A 9139-nucleotide genomic window follows, 5' to 3' on the forward strand; every position below is an offset into this window, starting at 1 on the left:
CACAGCTAAAAGATTTGAAAATATGGGTCTATAATGTTTAATTTCAAATATTCACAATTCTTGATAAAAATCTCCATGTCATTGGTAGATTCACTGCTGCTGCTGTTTTGTGGATGGGAGTTGTCTGTTTTGGTGAAAATTACAGAAAAACGTCTCTTTGCATATGTGGATCAATAACAAGGATTTTTTTCTCCCCTCAATTTATGATCTGTGGTTAATTTTATATTTTGGTATTAGATGGGACATGAGGCAAGAAATATGGAAAAGACTGGTAGAGTGCTGGGAAACCCTATCTGGTTTATTTATAGGATAGAACTGAGAGCCCTCTAAGAGGAAGGCAATCCAAAGACAGGAGTCAAGCTAACCCAAATGATAGCCTCCCATTGTCAGGGCCGTATGGGGTGTGTGTGTGTGTGTGTATGTGTGTCGAGTGCCATTTTAAATAAAAAGAATAATAGCTTCCATTTACTAAGTACCTGACACTGCATTTAATCTTCACCGCAATTCACTTATACATATGCATGATAAAGTAAAATAGGATATACATCTCCAGGACTACCCAGTTAGTAGTCAAATAGATTTGAACCAAATCAGGTAAGTGTGATTCCAAAGAAATACTCATACTACAACACCTTCATGATGGTTTCTGGTATTGGATTTGCACTCACAGAAGAGAGCAGAACTAGCAGGCTATGTGTTATAGATGGTAACATGGCCCCACTTGAAACTCCAGCTAATGTGACCTCTAATATTACATTAACTTTACAAAAGGCTTTCCTCTAACCATTGCAGAACAAGATGTCCTTCAAAAATAATAACAATTATCAACCACTTTGCTTAAAAATAGCAACAGTAACAACAACAACAAATGAATACGTAAGACTTCCATGGTCTGTTGACTGCTATAGTAGAGGCTTGGCCCTCAACATCTCCCTGCCCTAAGTGTCACGGGTCATTTTATACCAGGAGCTTGGAAACTCTACTTTGTTATGTCCTTGGAACATTTTTGCCCTCCTACCTGGAGGTTTTTTCCTCCTCCAGCTGACCATATGGTGGCTGTTTGGCAAACCTGCTGCTGTCCATCCTCTGCACATGGCTATTAAAACAGTGCTCTTGCAAAGGGACAATGAGGAAATATTTTTATGCTTCTCTTCCTATCTAGTGAGCATTTAGTTATACTATATGCTATATTATATAGGTGCATATATATATATAGTATGTATAATTTTGGCCACGATAGATGATAGATAGATAGATAGATAGATAGATGATAGATAGATAATACATAGTTAGAAGATGTTAGCTCACTCAAAAGGATTGTTTTAAATAAGGGTTTTCTTTGTACCTCAAATAAATGCAACCCATCCTAGGACTCCCAGGATTCTATAATCCTGAATGGGGAAAAAGTAATTCTGAAAAGAAGAGAAAAAAATGTTGCATGTTTTGTAATAGGTATGGAGTTCTGAGGCTCATAATATAAAGATTATCATAATAATTCATAATCTCTCTTATTTAGCAAACATTAAGACATCTGCTATAATAATAAAAGTTATTTATTATATTTCCACAGTGTGATAGGCACTTTGCACTTGCCACTTCTAATCCAAAACAGCATTATTCCTATTTCACAGATTAAGAGACTGAAGCTCAAATGATTGACATAATTGATTTAAAATAGTACAGTTTTCAAGGAGCTAGGACCAGATTTAAACTGCTATCTGCAGGAACCCCAGGTGGCTCGGCGGTTTAGTGCCACCTTCAGCCCAGGGTGTCATCTTGGAGACCTGGGATTGAGTCCCGTGTCAGGCTCCCTGCATGGAGCCCGCTTCTCCCTCTGCCTGTATCTCTGCCTCCTGTGTCTCTTATGAATAAATAAATAAAATCTTTTTTTTTTTTTTAAAAACTGCTATCTGGATGATTCACAATAAAATATTCTTTCTTCTGTACTTGGCCATTTGTCTTTGTATCAGGCACAGTGCAAGGTAGATCATAAAGGTGGAACATACCCTTGAAGGGCATGCAGCTTGGTGGGGAAAGTAAGCCATGGAAACTCTTATTGTTATATATTCTTTTTTGTGGTTAGTTTCTTTCTCCACAGTACTCCAGAAGGTCAGCTGGAAAAGACACATCATACACCTTCTCCAACCTTCCCTCTCCAAAGTGACCACCTAAACAAACTAATAGAAGTGCTGCATTGGAAATACTAAATGAGATAACTTTCTTTTTCCACTCTCAATCCTTAAAATTTTGTTTTTAAGTGTAATCATACCCCTCCTGCGGATTTGCCAACTGCAATCTGTAAGATAGAAGATAAACTAATAAATATCTCTAACAGCATAACTCATGGATCCATTCAGAAGGGGCATTTTAGAAGGGCTATTTTCTTTTGTGCAGTGCTGAAAGTATAGACTCAGATTAGACCTAAGGCTGAAGGTAGAAAAGCAAAAGCAAGCCCTTGCATGCACACAGTGTTTGATTCTAATTCAGGTCAGAACTCCGCAAACCAGATCCCATCCTTTGGTGGGTTTGAAGTAAGTACATGGATTAAAACTATGAAACATGTCCTTTGCTTTGTCAGAGTGGTCATGAGTCATCCCTACCCTGAGGATTTCAGTTGTTGAAAGGCATTATTCTGAGCTAAGGAAAAACTCAGGATGATTGATGCTGGCCATCTTTAGACATGGGTTCTCTTGAGGATATCTCTGATACTGACTTGCCAATGAGTTGCTGTGTGACCCTGGATAAGTCATCTCCTTTAAAAATCTCTCTGTATAATAGGAAATAATTAATCCTGCTCTTTGAATTATATATATATGTAAATAATATATTATCATAAATAATAAAATTACATTATAAATAATAATATATATATATATACACATACATACACTCAAGTTTAAGTTTTTAAAGATAACTTTTAAAATTAAGTATTCATTTACAATGTTCTGGGCACAGTACTAGGCATAATGCTCACATAATTTCAGTGACTCTCCACAAGGTCTCTACAAGAGTATTATTACCACTGCCCTCATTTTATAGATGCACAAATTAGGTAACTTGACACAATCCACTCTGGTTTTGATTGAGCCAGATCACTTTATCTACATTCATAGCTCATGTTCACATTATAAATTGACAGAATTCTGTGATTAATAATATAAGCCTCTTACTAGATTACAAACTATTCATGATTGTATCTCCTAGAGCATCTTGTGGAATATTGGCACCTAGTAGGAACTCAACAAGTTTTATTTTATGATTCATAAATATGAATCAAAAAGTAGACAAAATAACTTGTTATCATCATTAATACCTTTTTATCAATAATATAATAGAAAAGGCCAGATTCCCTAGAAGCTATGGTGAATTATATATCATTATATATTTAGGCCTAGACAATAACTTACATTATATATTTTTTCCAAAAATGAAGAGAAAAAGTACAGTGGAAGTCTATGTGGAAAATAATAGCAGTGTCATACTACAAGAAGATATTTTTGGATTTACAACTGAGTAGTTCCAATATATCTTAATATTTTATTTTCTATTACTTTTTAAATTTTAATTCCAGTATAGTTAATATACACTATTATCATAGTTTTAGGTATACAATATAGTGATTCAACAATTCTTTTTTTTTTTTTAAGATTTATTCATTTATTTGAAAGACAGAAAGAGCATGAGCAGGGAAAGGGAACAGAGGGAAATCTCAATCAGATTCCCTGCTGAGTGTGGAGCCCAGCTGCCACTGGATCCCAGGACCCTGAGATCATGACATGAGCTGAAATCAAGAGTGGAACCCTCAACCTACTGAGCCACCCAGATGACCCAGTAATTCAACAATTCAATACATTAGTCAGTTCTCATCATGATAAGTTTGATCTTTAATTCCCTTTGCCTATTTCACTCATATCCCCACCTATCTACCCTCTCGTAACTTTCAGTGTGTTCTCAGTAGTTAAGAGTCTCTCCATTTCTCTCTCTCTCTCTCCCCTCTCTCTTATCTTTCCTTTGCTCATTTGTTCTGTTACTAGGTTCCACATGTGAGTTAAATCATATGGTATTTGTCTTTCTCTGACTTATTTCACTTAACATTATACTCTAGTTCCATCCATGTTGTGGCAAATGTCAGGATTTCATTCTTTTGTATGGCTGAATAGTATTCCATAAATATATATACCACCTGTTCTTTATCCATTCATATATTGATGGACACTTGGGCTTTTCCATATTTTGACTATTGTAGATAATGCTGCAATGAACATAGGAAGTACATGTATCACTTTGAGTTAGTGTTTTTGTATTTTCAGAATAAGTAGCCAGTAGTGTGATTAATGGATCATAAGGTAGTTCTATTTTTAGCCTTTTGGTGAATCTCCATACTGTTTTCCAGAGTGGCTGAACCAATTTGCATTCCCATTAACAATGCAAGAGAATTCTTTTTTCTCCAGGTCTTCACATCCTCACCAAAGCCTGTTGTTTATTGTGTTTCTGATTTTAGCCATTCTAATATGAGGTGATATCTCATTGTAGTTTTGATTTATATTTCCCTGATAATGAGTATCGTTGAGTATCTTTTCATGTATCTGTTGGCCATTTGTATGTCTTCTTTGGGAGAAATATCTGTTCATGTCTTCTAATATTTTAAAACTTGGTCTGTTCATTGAAATAATGAAGCCTCTACTCACATGGCATAAATGATACTTTTGCAGTATAATATCTTACTATATTTTATAGAATTTGAGAAGCTTACATATTTGTTTTTATGTCTATAATTAATTGTGATTCTTGTCCTATGAAACTAAATTCTGGAACATCTTTACAAACCAGTTTCAAATATATTTAAAAGGAGAGAATTACCCAGTGTTTAGGAGAGTTAGTAGAAGTACACACACAAGCACAAAAGTCTGTGGAAATGCATTTATGTGTGTGTGTATGTATGTGCATATATATATATATATATATATATACATAAAATCATAGTGCACATTTTTTTAAAAAAAACATGTATCTGTTTCTTGAATCTAATCTATGGAATTCAAAGGTAGGGAGGGAGAAGGGAAGGAGGCCAAACAGAATAATTTCTGTAATTGAGATATTAGTAAAAATATGCTTTCCATGAGCAAATAAGCCATCTCTATACCCAAGGATTCCTGAGTCCACATGTGCACTATACATACATATATTTGTTACTATGTCATGAAAATTAAGGAATACCCAGCATTTCTCTAAATTTAGAGGGGGAAATTTTGGATAACAAAATTTAAAGACTATGTGGCATATGTAAAATTCAGTTTGGGAATTCTGAGGAGCACCTTCAAAACAGGCACTCACCTCCTATGGGTGGCTAAAACTAAGACTGCCCATAAGTAATAAGACATCAGGTAAAATCACAAGACCATGCTCCAACAGAAGTTAATTCTCAAATGGAAACTCTGTATGCTGGGTTCCAGAACAGGTAGCAGAATATATTTATCTACTGTCCACCAGGTGATTTTCCTCCTAAGCTTTGTTATAGTTTTGAATAAATTGACATCCATGCTCTAACAGATTTTACTATTTTATAAATACATAAATTAAAATAATTGTTCAATAGGTACAGTTTTGAAGCTATTTGGTTAGATCAATTCTTCATTCACTTTGGGAATCATTTTTCTGTTTATCTCCTTTTTTTAGTTGCAGGAATAGAAAGAACTTTCTAATCCTAGGGAAATACATATTTTTTTATTATTTAAAAAAAATTTTTTTTAAATCACACCCAGCACTGAGAGGAACCCGTGCCTAACGAGCATATTTGTGCTTCTGTACCAGAACTCTGCTCCTGAAAGTCAACCAATCAGGGACAGCCCCTGCTTCTGACAGCCAATCACCGACTCTGAAGACCCCGCTTTTGGGCTAAAGGCCAACAAACCTCTAAACAGACTCTTCTGAAAGATCACCCACCAATTCTGAACACCACACTTCCAACACACTCTGTTTGATCAGCAGTTTTGATGCCCCATGTCCTGCAACTACAGATCTGCCTTCCCTAGGAAGCAACAAATCTTGCTTTGGTGCTTTGGTGGGAGCTCACCACTTCCTTCATTCTTTGATAGCAGTGAGTTTCCAAATGAAAGGATGCAGGAAAGAAAGTGCATCCCTCTCTTCTTATCCACCAAAATTTGGTTATGGCACAAACTTTCCCCCAACATTAAACTATCCTTAATGTACAGTGTATGCATCTTAATTTACTACTTACTAGTCTGCATTTTTCTCTTTCCAAAAATGAGATATGTGTGCTACTTGCAGTTTAGAAGACCATTTTGCTGGTGCGGAGATGAACCTCAAAAGTGCATGTGTGCAATCTTTAATATGTATTTGAAAGAAATGTAAAACTAACATATAAAATCAGTGATTTCAGTAATATTATTGCTTAAGTCAAAGTGAACATAAGATGCACATTTGAAAATGAATCCGTTTAAAGAAAAATATTGAATAAACAAAATAAAGATAATTGTTATGGTAAAATAATAATGTTAGTATACAAATATTTAAAGTTTGAGCAATGTGCACCATATATTATAAGCTCTTTGAAGAAAGAGATTAGCCCCCATCACTTCTGCCTAACACAATTTCTAGTACATAGAAAGTGTTGGGTAAATATTTGCTAACTGAATGAGTAGAATTCCAGATGAGAGTAAGAATAATCAAGAACAATCACCAACAAGAGCCACTGTAATATTAGATAATGATGGCCACAGGAAGTAAGGGTAAAAACATAGTTTGGTATGATGCTCTTCAAGAAATTTTGAGGATTTGTCCCTAAAATGACCTTCTTATTCAAACTTATCTGAAAACTCTTAGCATTTGTCTTCGTAACTCATTTGACATGTAAGCATATTTTCTTTTGTATTAATGGAAAGAACTTACAGTTTGGCATTTTGGTTCACAAAACAATTTCACATATATTATTGATTAGATTGTTTTAGCAATTTGATTAGATAGGGAGGGCATGCTTTTCTATTTTGTGAGAAAACTAGGGCTCATGGGGGTTAAATGACTTATTCACCTTGAACAAATACTTATTAAGCACTTATCCAGTGCAAGGATCAAGTGTCTTGGAATTGCACAGGAAGCTCATTGGGCTTTTGGCTTTTCATTTTGTGGAGGTGCTTAGGTGGTGACTAGGTCTAAGTTCTGGATTTGCTTTGTGATTGGTAAGGCCATAATTTTTCCTGATAGTATATAAAAACTAGGATTAAGATTTTTAACTCTATAGAACTCCTTCAAATGTAAGGAAAAGGCTCTGTGTTTTGAGAATAGATTAAATAATAGAACCAATATCTTAACTTTATGTAGCTAATACTTTTCCTTCTATTCCTATTTTGTTAGAGTTTTAGTTTAGGGATTGTTGAATTTTATCAGATACTTTTTTTCAGATGCCATTTGTATGTTTATAATGTTTTTTTTTTTCTTTCATTTGTTGATATAGTGAATTATATTGATAGATTTCCTAATTTGGGTCCATGATTAAAATCTTGGAACAAATGTTTTTAGTCAGTATATTTTTCCACACATCTTCGTACATTCCATTGATTGTATCTTATTTATTATTTTTATATCTATATCCATTAGTGAGATTTGTCTGTGAATTTATTATATACTATTTGTAGCAGGTTTGACAGTTTATGATATCATGAAATTCATTGAACAGTCCACCATCTTTACCTACAAGGTGTAAAGTAGAAGATACGCTCTTCAAGAACAGGGGCCTTATTTTATTTAATATTGTATACTGCAGCCTAAAACAGTAACTTGATATATACTGAGCACTTGATATATATTAGTATAAGGTATGAAGAAAGAAAAGAACAAGGAACAGGAGGGAGAATGAGCGGGCCTGTGAATTAGCTATGATATTATCAGTTGCTATTTTCGATAAAAAATATTTACACTCTTTCAGCCTCTTCTATATTTACCTGATCTACTCAAGTTTTCTAATTCTTCATTTATCTGGGTTCATCATATTACCCATTTTCTTTATATTTTAAATTTTGTTGCCATAGAGTTTCCTGTAGTATTCTCTTATATACTACAAATTTATTCTTTTTCTGGATGTGGTTGGGTCTCCTTTATCATCCATAACCTTGCAGCTTTTCACCTGTTTTCTCTCTTCCCTTTCCCCCTTGAATTTGGATTAGGAGATGTTTACTTCTTTTCAGCTTGTCAGAGGATTAGCTTTTGTGTTTATCTCTTCTACTATTTTTGTTTTGTTTTCTAGTCCATTACTTTCAGATTGTATACATTAATTCTCTTTTCTTACTCTGTCTTGGTAGGTTTTGTTGTTTCACATTTTTTTTGAGATGAATGTTAACTTTTCTTAATTTCATTCTTTATTTTTATTTTATTATTTTTAAAAGATTTTATTTATTTACTCATGAGAGACACAGAGAGAGAAGCAGGCTCCATGCAGGAAGCCTGATGTGGGACTAGATCCTGGGACTCCAGTTTCATGCTCTGGGCCAAAGGCAGATGTCCAACCGCTGAGCCACCCAGGCGTCCCATCATTCTTTCTTTTTAAATATAAAATAATTTAAGGTTATAGCTTTTGCCATGAATATTGCTTTTGCTGTTTCCCATACATTTAGTGTTTACTGTTTTCAATAAGTATTAGTGTTTCCTTTTTAATTCTTTTCAGATAAAATGTAATTTTAGTTTTGCTTGCCCTTTAAGACAAAGATTATATAGGAAAGTCATTAATTATTTTAAAGAAGATAGTATTTTACTATTATATTTTTTCTTATTTTATTGGATGATTTTTAGAGTGTAGGATTTATGATAAAAAATTTTTATTGAATGCTCACTTTGGCAGTACATATGTTAAAATTGGAATGATACAGAGATTAGCATGGCCCCTGCACAAGGATGACAGGCAAATTTGTGAAGTATTCCATGATTTTTAGCAGCACACGAAATAAGTGATGGTGAGGATGCAGAGAAAGGGGAACCCTCTTGCACTGTTGGTGGCAATGCAAACTGGTGTAGCCACTCTGGAAAACAGTAATGGAGGTTCCTCAAAAAGTTGAAAATAGAACTACCCTATAATCCAGCAATTGTACCACTAGGTATTTACCCAAAGGATACAAAAATACAGATTCAA

The 9139-nt window shown here is 34.3% G+C and overlaps 1 non-coding gene across 1 annotated transcript; it reads left to right on the forward strand.

Annotated features, from left to right (window-relative positions):
* Positions 1-8835: 8835 nt before the first annotated feature.
* LOC144322893 (U6 spliceosomal RNA) lies at positions 8836-8939 on the forward strand. Its single transcript, XR_013388490.1, has one exon. It is a non-coding gene; the product is annotated as a U6 spliceosomal RNA (small nuclear RNA).
* The last annotated feature ends 200 nt before the right edge of the window (positions 8940-9139 follow it).

Source organism: Canis aureus, chromosome 10 (assembly GCF_053574225.1).
Source record: "Canis aureus isolate CA01 chromosome 10, VMU_Caureus_v.1.0, whole genome shotgun sequence".
Lineage (NCBI taxonomy): Eukaryota > Metazoa > Chordata > Mammalia > Carnivora > Canidae > Canis > Canis aureus.